The 14,698-nt window shown below is 47.7% G+C and overlaps 2 long non-coding RNA genes across 2 annotated transcripts; one reads left to right on the top strand and one right to left on the bottom strand.

Moving 5' to 3' along the window:
• Window positions 1-9,526: 9,526 nt before the first annotated feature.
• On the bottom strand, window positions 9,527-11,464 carry LOC107277630 (uncharacterized). Its single transcript, XR_001540394.3, has 2 exons — window positions 10,379-11,464; window positions 9,527-10,102 (listed from the first exon to the last, which is right to left on the bottom strand). It is a non-coding gene; the product is annotated as an uncharacterized lncRNA (long non-coding RNA).
• LOC112936568 (uncharacterized) lies at window positions 10,815-12,418 on the top strand. Its single transcript, XR_003238858.2, has 3 exons — window positions 10,815-10,942; window positions 11,865-11,997; window positions 12,101-12,418. It is a non-coding gene; the product is annotated as an uncharacterized lncRNA (long non-coding RNA).
• The last annotated feature ends 2,280 nt before the right edge of the window (window positions 12,419-14,698 follow it).

The raw sequence follows: 14,698 nt of genomic DNA, 5'->3' as shown, positions 1-14,698 counted from the left end.
CAGGGGTCTTCGATGCCGATATTGGGAACTCCTGACTCTGACTCTGATTCGGGTTCCGGGCTGGCATCTGATCTCGCACCTGCGGTGGGTGACATTGACGTGACTCCTGACATTGTCGTTGCATCTGTTGCATCTGGTATATTTGGTACCGACGTCATATCTGTTGTAACAACTCTTCCACTGTCTGAGTTTGATTAGCCATGACTTGGGGTTGAGGCTGATCTTCAAGAGGCTGACGTGGAATACTATTAGAATTGCACTGAGTTGCCCCATGAAACTGACGGGGTCTTGATCCGATGAAATTGTCCCTCATGCAGACCATCTGCTGCAGGCACCAGAGAGAGGGGGAAATGGGAGGGGTTACTAGAGATGAGGTACTAAACCACTTGCCTATTGATCTGTTGTGAATGGATTTTATGATTCAAGTTGTTTAAGCAAACAACCTAGTATGGTCGCATCCCCACCAGTGATGCAAACCATACCCCTACACACAAGCAAACAACACACGATCTAGAAGCTAACGAAACTACCCTCCTGGGAAGGATTGGGTTTAGGTCATCTCCGAGAAAACTTCACTTGATCATCGCGGAACGACGACTTTGAACTGATCTTCTCGCTCCTTGCACGAAGCTTGAGGCTTGACTTGACTTGACTTCCGAACAGACATGAAGCTGACGGCTGATCCTCTAGGTGTGACAACTAAAAGAATTGGAGAGACTGGGAGGAGAATTTTGAAAAACCGTTTGACAATTTGCAAATAGGGTTTTCAGAAAACTTGTCCTTAGGGTTTGACCATTTGGCTCAATCTACAGTCGAGTTGGCTCTGATACCACTTTGTCACGCCCAGAAATTTAACCCAAATTTTCAGACTATTTTGCGTATTAAATCCCTGTCCAGGACCAGCCAGGGTACACAAAACGATAAGTAATATACAGTTCCAAACGTAAATAAAGCGTAAAATACTTATGGAAGAGGCACTTAGTCCTCACACCGAAACAGAACGACAGCAGCGGAAAAAAAGGCGATCCTAGCGGGGCTTCAACTCCACTCCACAGGCAGAACTCAACTGGGGTATGAGCCTTGGTCCTATAACTCCATCTTCAGCTCAGAAGCACTACACTTTTGAAATGGGGGAATAAAAGCAAGACTGAGTACAACCACCGTACTCAGCAAGCCACACCAACGATGCAGATGTGCAAGGGGATACAAGGATGGTTTGTGGCTATTTGCATAAAGGCGGTTGTAAAACATTTTATTGAGCAAAACAGTAAAACTGTTGAGTAATTAAAGTAACATTAAATCTCCACTGATCAACGCTACACCACATTGAACAGGCCCAACCAACCCACCTGAACTACAGTGTATTGGGTCGATTTATTAAGATGGGACTAATCAGTGTGAATCTGGTCGACCGCCCATAACCGCGGACACGGCTATTCGAATAACTTTACTCTGATCAGAGGTGTACAACTGTACCCACAAGACACAGCCCCACGACACGTTTCCGTGCGCCGATATGCCACCACGACATAGCGGAAAGAGGCCGTGACAGGACCCTTCACATAACCCCCTCTAGCCAAGCACACCACACCTCAGGTTTCACCCCCGTCCCCAGCGGGCAACGGGCAGACCCCTCTCGTGCCTAGGTAAATCCGGAAGCGACAGAGGCCGTCGTAGGGCCCGCGCCGCTCCATCACGCCCACCCTTGCCTGGATGCGTCGACTAGAGGAAAGCTACACTACAAGCCCAGCCGTTGCCCACGCTGGCTTGTGGTAAGTACGATAAGTTCTTCCAAGGCATCCCGCGAACCGGTCCTTAACTGCCATGGGTGCGACCAGCAAAACCATGCACCCACAACCCACCATTCAGTCACATTTTAGTTGGATAATTACGACCATGAAGCATGGCCAGATATCTCGAGCACGCAGCTCATTCTGATACTAAAAGGTCTAATACGGTAATTATCCCATCAACTGAGCTAGTGGTAATTAAGCATGGCTAAGCATATAGTTCTAGCTAGGTCACATAAGTAACATGAGCTAGTCGATTTATTACCCAATGTTGACAAAGGGCATATATCAAGTAAATATGGCACAAACGAGCAGATAGGTAAAACCCTGACCCCATGTAATTAGCAAAAAATGCATATTTATTTGCAAACAGTAAAATATTTGTAAATTGGGATCAACATGCTCAAGGGGAATGTGTGACTTGCCTTGCTTCTTCAAACAATCTTCCGAACTCTTATCCTTGCGACCGTGATCTTCCGAAACGACGGATTCTACACGCAGGCACGCAAAACGAGGAAAAACTCTAATAAAAACCAAGGAAACAGTACATAAAAAGTAAACAAACATGTAGAGCTCAATTTTAGATGAATTTTGCAAGTTGAATGTCTCAATTCGGAGTTCGAATGAATTAGATATGAATTTTAGAAGTTTTGAGCCATTTAAATGAATTTCTAGAATTATTAACGAATTATTATGCAATTGTTAATTATTTTATCAAAGGAAAAGGCTCCTGCTGGCGTCATCAAAGGGCAGCGGCGCCGACAGGCGGGCCCCACACGACAGCGGGCAAGGGAGTGGTCCACCGTGGACCGGGACCACGGGGTGGTCCACCGCCGGTCCACGGGAACCGACGGCCCAGATCAGCCCGAGCTGATCGGGCGGCCACGGGGTGGCGCGGCTGAGCACGGGCACAGCTCAGGCCGGCCCGGCCGAGCGACGGCTCACGGCGGCGCGGCCTCCTGCGGCGACGACCGACGCACGCGGGAAAGCGGCGGCGCGGCGCGGCAAGGGGATCCGGGCGGCCTAGGCGAGCGGGGCGGCGACAAGCCGGCCAGCCGACCTAACGGCGGCGGCGCACGGCCCGGTGGTCGCCGGCGGCGGCCACCGGTGCAGCAGCACGCACGGGAGACAGAGGAGGGAGGCAAGGAGGGAGAGGAGGAGCTCACCAAGGAGCTCCTCGGGATGAAGGCGGAACGGCGGCCCGGCGGCGTAGGGTGGAGGTGGCTTGGGATGCACGGTGGAAGGGTGGTTGCGGCGATTAAATGGGGAAACGGAGCGGAGGCCGGGGTGCGGCGAGGCACGGAGAAGCCGGCGGTGCAAACGGCGCGGCGCGGCAGTGGCTAGGGCGGCGGCTAGAGGTGGCCGGAGCTCGCCGGGGACCGATGGAGAGAGGGAGCACGGTGGAGAGGTGGTTCGCGTGGTGGAAGGGGAGGAAGAAACGGCGGCCGAGCGTGTCCTTGAGGTTGCAAAGCCAGCGGTGGCGGCGGAGCAGTGCGGCGGCGACCCTAGCGATGGGAAACGGCGGCCGGAGTTCGCCGGAGTGTGGCGGCGCGCGGGAACGGCGTGGGGAGAGCGAGGGAGAGAGTGCCGGGCCCGGGAAACAAGGGGAAATGGACGAGGGGAGCACGGGGGTGCTTTTTATGGGCTCGGGAAGGCGGGATCGAGGCCGGACGTGGCGGAATCGGCCGGCGAAGTGGGGCGCCGACGTGGGGTGGTGGAGGGGTTAACCGGCGCCGTTTTTCGCGGGGAGAGTGGGGGGGAAAGGTGGAGGAGTTGGAGGGGATCGATTTCACGCGCTCGTGGGGCGGGGTGGAGCGCGGGAGCTGCAGCGTCGTGGGGCGAAACCGGCGGCCATGGCGGCAGTTGGGGCGACGGGAGGTTGGGGAAGAAGATGACAGGTGGGGCCTCGGGTCCCACCTGTCGGGGAGAGAGAGAGGGGGAAACGGGCGAGGGAGGTAAAGCAGACTTGTGGGAGAGAGAGCCGAGCGGCCGAGGGAGGAGGCCGGCCCGAGAGGGAGAGAAAAGGGGCGCGCGGGCCGCGAGAGGAAGGGGGATTTTAATTGTTTTTCTTTTTATTTAGTTGGTTAAAATGAACTTGGTGCTTTTAAAATTATTTCTTGAGCTTCGAAAATTCACGGAAAATTCTAGAGAGTACATTAGGGCACAAAGAATATTACAGAATATTCCCGGCCAATGATTTTTAAAGGAAATTTTAATTTCCTCCATAATTCCACTTGATTAAATTGGTTTAACTTTTATTTAATTTCTAGAAAATGCATTATTAAATGATTTTTTTAATCCCGAACGAAAATCGGGGCGTTACAAGGGGGAGGGGATCACGGGGAATGATTCCCCCCACTTAATTGCACGCGGGGACGGCGGGATGCGGCGGATTCGGCGGCGGCGGCGGCGCTTGGCGCGGGCGGGGCGGCGGGAGCGGCGGGAGGACGGGGATGACGGGTGGGCCCCACACGTCAGCGAGGGTGGCGGGCGGGCCCGCTCGTCAGCGGCGCGCGCGCTGGGAGGGAGGCCGAATAGGCCGTGGGGGAGAGGAGAGAGAGAGGGGGGGAGGGAGATGGGCCGAGCCGGCCCAAGAGAGGGAAGGGGGCTTTTTAGGGTTTTCTTTTTATAAAACCTTTTTAACTTTGTTTATTTCTTAACAATTATTATTTTTGCTCTGAAAATTCCACTAAAATTTATTTACACATTTTAGGCTTTTAGGAAATATACAAAAATCCTCTAAGCCTTATTTGACTTTTACTTTGCACATTTTAATTTTTGGAGGCTTTCACAAGGATTTTAATTATTCTAGGCATAATTTTAAAGGATATATTTTAGGGTCGTTTTTGGACGTGACATATGGTGTGGCGAAGGGCGAAATCGCAGCTTGTGCGTGAGGTTGGGCCATGGCATTCGGCTGCCCGGCTCCAACTGGAGGTACTTGCTGAGCCGCCATGGATGGGTCAAAAATTGGCTGTGACCACGTCATGGCAGCTTGGATTGGTGCTTGGTTTGTTCCGAAGCCTAGAGTTGGAGCTTGCTGCCGAACGGTTGGTGCCTGAGCAGCGTTGACGAAGTCGAACTGCGGTCCTTGATTCCACGGTGAAACTCCCAGGCCCGGCTGAATCGATGTTAACCAATTAGGCGTACCTTGACTTGTATTCCCCTCCGGGTGGGCCGATGGGGTTGTACTTGAAATGCAGTGGGGTTGGATGAGTTGCTGAAGGAAAGCTTGGAGTTGCGCCTGCAGAGCCGAAGCCCCTTCCGCCATTGTTTGTGGCGCTTGGCCAAGTGGTTGATGGTGTGCTTGGGCAGCGACTGGTTGAGCTTGCAGTTGCACGTGAGGGGCCAGATGCGCTGCTACGGCCGATTGCTGCCCGGCAAAGTACATTGGCGCTTGTGCGACTTGTGGCGGAAAGGGCTAGGTCGTCACTTGCGGATGGACTTGAGGTGGGACATAACCTGCCGAAAACTGAAGGATTGGAGCCGACGTGACCTTGGTCCGCCTTGCCGCCTCGTATGCTTGTTGTTGTTTTTGCATTTGGCGAAGCATGTCTTGGAGCCATGTCATGTTCTGTCGCATGGCTTCCATGTCGGCTTCGGCTTGTGTTTCGGGGTCAGGGCTGACTTGGGCCTGCACGGCGGCGAGCGCGGTTGGGGCCGCTGTCGGCTGCGATGGAGCGGCTTGGGGCACCACCAGTTGGCTTGTCGAAAGGATCTCCGCCCTGATCTGTAGTGCCCTTGCCGCCGCAGCCGCCTTCGCCATATCGGCCGTGTTTGGCACTTGCACAGAGGCGGCAGGGGCCGAAGGCGGTTGTGATGGCGCAGATGTGGAAGCAGATGGTCCTCCTCCATCTTCGGCCACTGGCACCGAAGGCTCTGCTCCCTCCTCGGCGGCCATGTCCGGTCCGGCGTCGCTTTCCTTCCGCCTGGCAACCTTCTCCTTCACGACCTTCTTCGGTGGCATTCGCTCTCAGTGGTTTCACTTGGAGGTCCCCACGGTCGGCGCCAGCTGTTGTCAAAACGACAACCGCATACGTCGAAAGACGTGGTTACTCAAAAGTGGTTGGAAAAACGAAGTGTATTAAATTTTGAATTTCACTCGGCATCCCCCCGTTACATGGCCCTAGGGGGCAATTTATAGCCCCATTACAGGTTCTTACTACTAGGGTTTAGGTTATACAGGGGAATTTACATGATTACCCTTACGAAAGGGACATTTACAGGGGTACATAATGTTATAGGGGCTCATGGGCCCCTGATGGGCCGTCAGGCGATCGCCGGCCCTATAGCCCCTAGGCTTGATGGGCCGGAAAGGCTTCTTCGGCCCTCGGGGGGGGGAGCGAACTTGCCATGGCGAAGTCGTCTTCCTTCGGCAGATAGTCTTCGCCTTGCACTCTTCGCCTGAGACGCCTCTGGCCTGGCAAAGCACTCGTACGACTCTTCGCCTCACACCGTTCTTGTTCCATAGTCTTCGCCACGGGTTTCAGCAGATTTGGTCGAAGGGCCTCATGCCATCCGCCAACAAAGATCTTGTCAGCTTTGGTGATATCAAAGTCATACTTTTCCTCTTTTCCAGGGCTTTTTACCCATTGGCATGGTATGACCTTTTTGCTCCTCACCCACTCGGCTGCAGCTATCTCGGAATCATTTTCTTCGTCATCCGACCCATACATATATGGACAAACATGATTAACTTTCTTAGAGCTTTTCCTGACTTCTGCCGACCTATGCTCATGCAGGGTTACCTTCTGTATCAGATGCGATAAGCTATCAAAGTCTTCGGACGAGAATTTCTCCCTGATTGGAGGAATCAAACCCTGGAAGGCCAAATCGGCTAACTGAGCATCAGTCAAACTCAAGCTAAAGCATTTGTTCCTCATCTCCCTGAATCTCTGAATATACTCGTGCACGGGTTCATCATGTCGCTGCTTAATCGCTATCAAGACAACTTCATCTCATGAACCCCACTGTAGAAATAGCTGTGGAATTGTTTCTCCAAATCGGCCCAACTATTGATCGACCTATATGGCAAAGAGGAAAACCAAGTAAAAGCTGATCCAGACAGAGATAACCGAAATAACCTAACTCTCAGAGCGTCTACAGCCGATGCTTCACCACACTGAGCAAGGAATCGGCTGATGTGCTCATAAGTTGACACGCCCTCTTGCCCCAAAAATTTGGAGAAATCTAGAACTTTAAACCGATTGGGGAATGGGACTCTTTCAAACCACTCAGGATAAGGCAGCCGATACAAACTTCGGCAATCACATTAAGTCCAAATTATTCCCTCATTACATCGGCAATCACATCGGCCCATGGTCGTTGCTGAGCTGCTTCTTGTGGCTGTTGCTGCATGGGCTCAAATTGACCAAACTGAGACGTGAACCGGCATGACGTTGTCATCAATGATGTCAGTCAATCCCAGCTTCGACGCCTTGCCTTTAACGGAACCTGGGCTTGATGGTGGTGGTGGCTGTTTCTTGGCCATGAGGAAGAACTGACGTCTGACTTCTTACAGGTCCCACCGGGCGTACCAAAAGCGTGTTGACAGAAAACACGTGGCCTGGGAGATCTGCTTAACTCCAGTCCAGGTCCAAAGCTCGCCTTCGGATGTATTAGCGTGCGAGTTGATTTGATCCTGTAATCAACAAGAAATAGAAGCAAAGAAACCATGGTTAAATCTATAAATGATAGCCGATCGGCTAGATGCTGATGACATATCATTTATCTTTGGGCCGATGTCATCTGTGTATCGATCGGCAGTCATAAATAAGTAAAGAAAGACTAAATCTACTTGATCGGCTGTAGATATTAACGTTATATACTCCTTATATCGATGTATACTTAAATCAAGTGATTGGGATAGATCGGTCATCATGCCGAGACAGTATAAATCACTTAGATCGAAATATATTTCAATAACAGGACTATATATGTTTATAGCGTAGCCGATTAAATAGATCTAGCGTGTATCGGCTAATACTCTGATACTACTTTATATCAGGATATTAAAGCAGGTATAATATATCAAACAAAGGCCTAACATATTTAGATATAGAAGTATCTTGATATAAAGGGCAGACTTAACATATCAATGAAGCATATAGAATAAATATAGTTAAATCAGATACGATCGGCTGAAACTCTGATGTTATTCTAATCGGCAACTAGAAGGCAGGCTAGAGATCGATATTCTAAACACGACTTAATAGGTTAAACTCAACTGATGCAACATTAAGTATGAAAAGAAGAACGATATCTAGCCAACCAAGCTGCTAGAAGTTTCATAGAATGGTAGATATCTTATATAATCTAGATCAACGTCGAGATCTAACCTAATCGGCTGCTTTCTGCATACAGATATTGGCCGATAGTAGATTAGTTGGCGATATTTCTAGTGATTATGTAAGATATATGATAACTCGGCGAATTACATAAACAAGATTAGAGTGTCATGAAGATGGAAGCACTAATCCTAAGAACGCAATCCGTCATAACGAATTTTACCTCTTGTTGAAGATCAAAATCGATGCAGCTCAACCTGAAAGCAAGAACTCGTCGAAACAAAACTAAAGCAAAAAGGGTGGCGATGCGCCAAGATTGTATTGAACGTGTGTGTTAATAATTACATAGGGCTCGGGGTCTATTTATACCCGAGAATTACAAGATATGCCCATACCGGACATAACTATTATCTCTAACAAACTCTAAGATACCATAAGTCTTTACGGCAGACTCTTGCCCACAATTATCTAGAAGGAATTTACAGAAGATATCCTAATTAATAGATACAATTGCCTTCCCAGGACTCTATCCGTGCGTGGCAATCATCTTGAAGTACTTTAACTTGAACCCGATGTCGCGTACAAGTTATATCGTCAGGATCGGCTACATCGGCTTACCTAGCCCGACTCAGACCCAACCGATCTTATCGTAGCGGATCTGGACTTCAGCCGATTCCTGCTCTGTTTTCAAACTCGATCTCTGCTTCCGACTTTGCTTCGATCTAATCTTCTCTCCCGACGCTGATGTTACCAAATTTGGTTGTTAACATAGTCAGATTGCTAGATGAAATAATTTGGTTCAAAGTATGCAACAAACGATTTAAAGCCATTGCAACACTTAAAATCCATATACATCAACAAACCACATGTCCATCAAGATGAAATTATTAAACAGTATCAAAAATCCACTATGAGATTTGGCCAGGGGGTTTGTCGGCGCTTGGACAGTGACCGAGGTATGGTGGAGGATGGAAGCGAGAGTACACGTGGGGCCCGAGCTGGCCCCATGGCGGGAAGATGAAGAGATTTATACAGGTTCAGGCTACCGTGAGGTGTAATGCCCTACTCCTGTATTTAAACTGTGCGGGGGGCCACCTACAAAAGGGCGGCCTACAAGGGGGCCGCCTGCAAAAAGTTGCGCCCAGCCAACGGCCGTCTGCCACGTCGGAATCCTTGCCCTCCCAGAGGGCGATGGGAGACTAGTTTCGTAAAACTTTTAAATAGAAAATTATTTTTGTAAATATTCTAATAAAAAAAATAAACAAAAAAAAAATCGAGGGGCTTCGTCGCATGAGGCTGTAAACGCTGGCGCATTGGAGGCCCACTTCCACGCGCGGCCTGGTCGCGGGCCCACGCCTCTTCCCATTGCCTGATCGGCCATTACCCCCACACAGGTCGTATTCGTGTCCGTCTCATTCGTTGTACCCGCCCACCTACTCCCACGGCTTATATCATCTTCAACAGAATCTCTATTTGACTCTCCAAGTTAAAATTTAGCTATTACAGAGAAAAAACAAGCTCTAACAGATTCTCCATTCGGATGGCCAAGGCATTCGGATAGCCAAATTGCTCCACCGGCTAGCCAAATGTAGCCAGCCTCCTCCACTAGCGAAAGGTGGGTCCCACCATCACTCCCAGCTCTCCTCCCAGCCTCAGCCAGCCATCCTTCCTCTCTCTCAGCTGCATCGGCCGGGGGAGAATCGGAGGGCACGCCGGCCACGAGCGCGCCGCCGTTTAGATGAAGTCGACGGAGGAGTCCGGGAAGGGGAGGCGGCGGTCGTTCCCAGCGATAGCGAGCGGCGGGGAGCGCTTCCTGGCGACGGCGACGGCGGTGGAGACGCTGAGCTCCCGCATGGCGAGGGCCTCCTGCACGGCGCCGAGGCAAATGGCGCGGGAGGTCGGGGAAAGGATGCCGTTGGCGAGGAGGGTGGCGAGGAGGGTGGCGTGGTAGTCGACGGCCTTCCGCCAGTCGTGGGTGCGCCAGGCGTCGGGGGTGGCGACGGCGGCCATTCACTGTTGTAGGACCTGATATAAAAAAGCAAGTAGAGTGAGACAAAATCAGGATTCTTTTGATGGATAGTGAATGTAGTTATGTACACTGATGCTGATATCTTGACATTTTAGCCGGAAGTCAGATACTAATAGATTCTAGTGTGTTAATTTTGAAGTGAATAAACTTTTGCGTATGTATGTAATTGAGGTGGTAACAGTTAATAAATTATAGCTAGATGCACTGCAAATTGATAATTGAAACAGAATTCAGTCGTTTGTACAGAACAAAACAGAATTCAAGGGAGGTGCCTTGAGTACGGCGACGGCCTTCTTGGTGGCATCGGCGACGACGAGCGCCCTGGCAGCGGCGGCGCCCCCGGGACCAACGGCGAGGATGGCTTGCATGCGGCGGTGGCGGGAGGGAGGGACAGGGTTGGTGAAGTGGCTTCCATGCGGCGGCCACGGCCGGGGAGCCCTCGCCGAAGGCCCTGCGCGCGGCGATGGAGGCTCCATGTAGTCCTTCCGGGAAAAAGAGAGACAAAATGAGGAAGAAAGAGGTGATGCTGACATGTGGATTCCACTATCATACACTCACAATAGAGAGAACAGATAGAGAGACTGTTGGAGTAAATAATAAATTTGACTTGCTAATTAAATGGAGAGTTAGCTAAATAGACATTTGGAGAGTTAGATTTAAAGAGACGGTTGGAGATGCTCTTATCCCCCTCCCTCCGCCAAGCCAGCTGGAGAGGTAGCTGCTGGGCAGGGCACCGGCCGCTGCCTCACGTGTGGGAAAGCTGTAGCCCTCCTAAGCCTCCTCCACTGTGGCCGCTACGTTCGTTCCGGTCCTCTCCTCCGCCGAGCGCGCCCGGCGTGCGTATACATCGCCGTTGATTCCTTTCCATTAGCGAGGTTCGCGTGCGTTGGCGGTGCATGTTCAATAGCTACGGGAACGAGGGAGGTGGGTGTGGGATTGGATTAGATTGTGGGATCGCCCCTTGTTGGCTGTTGCTGAGACGGTATAGAGTCACCTCACCTCTGCGCGGTAGCTGTTCGGTGAATTGCCCAAGCGTGGTGGGGTTGAGCCGGACGCCCCAAAGCAGGCGAGTTGGAGATGCAACCAAATTTCGAGCTGTCTTGCAGTAGACTGTTGCTGCTGGGTTGGTGAAGGTTCCTGGTTTTGAGCTCACCTTCGTCACATGGGTTGGATGGTTATTCGTTAGTGTGTCATGTCAGTGTTTTGCCACCTCGTAGAGTTCGGTTTAGTGTTGATGGCATGGCACCATTGTTTAGTTCGTTAGCTTGATGAGTAAACTGAGTGAACTTGTGTGATCAGTTGGGGACTAACAGAGCAGCAATTTTGAACAAAATCTCAGCTTGAAACAAGTTCCAAGTTTATTACTACAAAATATAGCAAGCCCACGTGTATGGAAATTTCGAAGTGTTTAATTGTTCCAATTGTTTGATGATGACCCTAAACATAGCTTAATATGTATGTATACTAATTGCCTACGAACATTACTCATTTTCCATCAAAGCTTGAAACCCTTTTTTTTTAATTCTGATTTCTTACTAATTTAGTTATAAGAACATAGTGTAAGATCTGTTTAAACCTATAATTAATTGAAAATATGATATCCGTTCTTAAACGCATTACTGGACTCACCTTTTATGTTAAAGCAGCTACTTAACTTATATGGCTACTATATGAGCTACTACTTAACATCAATTTTCTTCTATGGTTACATCTTATTACCAATGTCATGTTGGCCTGAATATTTTGGCTTTTTGTCAGGTTGGGCTTCCCAAATAGCCTGTCTATTGCTGCACTAGGCTCTTCCAATTTTTGCAAATGGCAACTCCCGAGCCCATTGCTCGGCTTATTTCCCATGTCATTCTGGATTTAGATGGTACCCTCTTAAACACAGGTGATTAAAATGTTGCAAAATTTGCTTGCGTTTATCATTAACCTTTGCTTCGTTCAGTTATCTCAAAGTCATATTTTCTTATCTTGTTTTAATCATTTGACAGATTGTGTTGTAAGTCAAGTGCTGAAACCGTTTCTAGTCAAAAATGGGAAAAAGTGGGATAGCAAGAAAGCTCACAAATTAGTTGGAAAGACACCTTATGAAGCAGCAGCTGTTGTTTTAGAAGATTATGGACTCCCTTACTCAACAGAAGAATTTCTCTCAATGCTTACTCCAAATGTTCAATGAACAGTACTGTTGCTGAAACTTCTTAGCACTCATATAACCTGCATTTTGTAAATTGCATACTGCCATGCTATCTCAATGGAGAATCTTCGTACATTTCTCTATTATGGTTGCATTCACTTTGTTTTTTTTTTTATAAAGGAAGCTTTTATTAATCTCAGACGATTACATCAAGTTGATAGAACCATACTAAGAAAACTCCCGGCCTCTGCATAACTAGGATGTACACAGCCAAAACACATAAACCCACAAAAGAGTTTGTAACAAGAGAAGGAAAGCAGTAAAAATCAGGGAGCACCAATCTTCAGGCTAGACCGCCACCCATGTCCCTAGGTAAAACATTCCCTGACCACCTGCTCCAAGCGCTGACACGCCGCTGCAACCAAATCCCGTGAACCAGGCTTCTGAAGGATAGCCCAGATACGAAGGAAGTGGATAGTTAAAAAAATAACCTGTAAAGGAGAAGAGATTTTTCTTTTGTCAAACACCATATCATTCCTACAAAGCCATAATGACCAACAAATAGTGGCTGCCTCTAACAGGATAAGTGACTTCAAGTCTTTCTTAATTCCCCGTAGCCAATTACCAAACATATTGGATACACCACGTGGCGGGAAAAGTCCTGTAGCCACTTGTATAATGCACCACACAAAACGGGCAAATCTGCACTCATAAAACAAATGTAATATTGTCTCATCTTTGTGACAAAAGCAACAATTCTTACTTCCTTGCCAATTGCGCTTAGCTAGGTTATCCCTTGTCAAAACTACCCCACGACGTAAATATCATAGGAAGATCTTCACTTTAAGCGGTATTTTTAATTTCAAATTACTTTGTTTATGTTGGGCAAATCTGAATGTACCAAGGCAAGATAATGCGACTTCACTTAAAACTCTCCATTTTGGGTTAAATTCCAATGAAACTTATCTTGATCCTGAGTAAGAACTAGGTTAGCGATTCGTGGAAGAAGGTTATTCCACGCCACTAATTTTGGCCCAATGAGATCCCTTCGCCAAGATACATTCAGAGGGTAATTTTGTAGCACTTTTGCTACAGTATCATGTTTATTCCTAACTATATTGTATAGACAAGGATATTATTCTCGCAATGGTGCTTCTCCCAACCACTTGTCTTCCCAAAACCTGATTTGGGCACCATCTCTCATAATGAATTTGCCAAATCGTAAAAAGTCACGCTTGACCTTTATAAGGCTGGCCCAGAATTGTGAGTCCCCAACTTTAAACTCAACTTAGCTTGTGACACAGGTTTTGAGCCCAAGTACTTGTTACGAATCAATTGTTGCCAGACCCCATCGGTCTATTCAATATTTTTAATATTTAAGAAGGGGTGTATGTGTAGTTTTACCAGCCAGTTGTTCCCGTAATATTTTAGATTATGAGAGATGTCATTTACAGACCACTTCTCAATGATATCTCCCAAATATCTTCCTTTGGTGTACTTATTTTACTATGTCTGCATCAACACACCATGCTCTGGTGGATTTGGTGCCTAATGATTCATGGAAATAATAGTAATATAAAATGTCATCAGTAGGTTGGCCTTACACATTCTTCTATATTTTATTAGCATGGATTTCAATTTTTCTACCTTACTCTATGAACAAGCATCTAGTACGTTATGGAACCATGTCAAACTGTCAGTGCCATGTAGGAAGTATGTCTGTTTTTAGTATAGCATTTGTTTGAAATAATGAAATGCAAGTTTCACTTTGTAAGTCACTGTGGAAGAAACTATACGTAGGCTGTGTCACTAAATAGCCGAATTTCTTATAGTATCTGGTTTGTTAAGCTCCTTCGATTCAAGTTGAACATGAAACTTTCTATATAGTGCAGAGTACTTTATATAAATGGAGAAGAATTGTCCAATGTCTAACATAGTAAAGCCCTTTATGCAGATTTTATTTTAAGCTGAAGTTTTGGAAAGATTTTAAATCATTGTTCAAAAGATAAAATTTTCATATTGTACTGTGCAAAGAAGATTGTGTAGAAAAAGGGAAAAATTGTCGTGTTCTCACAATGAATTTCATATTGCAGATGGTGCAACATAAAAGCTCTTCCTGGAGCTAATCGGTTGATAAAACATTTGAAGAGTAATGGAGTACCAGCTGCTTTGGCTTCCAACTCACCAGGATCAAACATTGAAGCAAAAATTTCCTGCCATCAAGGTAACCTCTCATACTTCAGGGTAAAATTTTTTCGTTAATTTGCATGTTATTTTCATTGATTTTGTCGACAGATATATCATATATTAATTACTGTATTCTCACCATGTTTAGGATGGAAAGAGTCATTCTCTGCAATTGTTGGTGGCGATGAAGTAGAGAAGGGGAAGCCATCCCCAGATATGTAAGGCAGTGTGCTATATAGCATTTTCGTTACTGGTACTTTATGGATCT

This window comes from Oryza sativa, chromosome 10 (assembly GCF_034140825.1).
Source record: "Oryza sativa Japonica Group chromosome 10, ASM3414082v1".
Classification (NCBI taxonomy): domain Eukaryota; kingdom Viridiplantae; phylum Streptophyta; class Magnoliopsida; order Poales; family Poaceae; genus Oryza; species Oryza sativa.
This window is presented reverse-complemented; position numbering and strand designations above follow the sequence as displayed.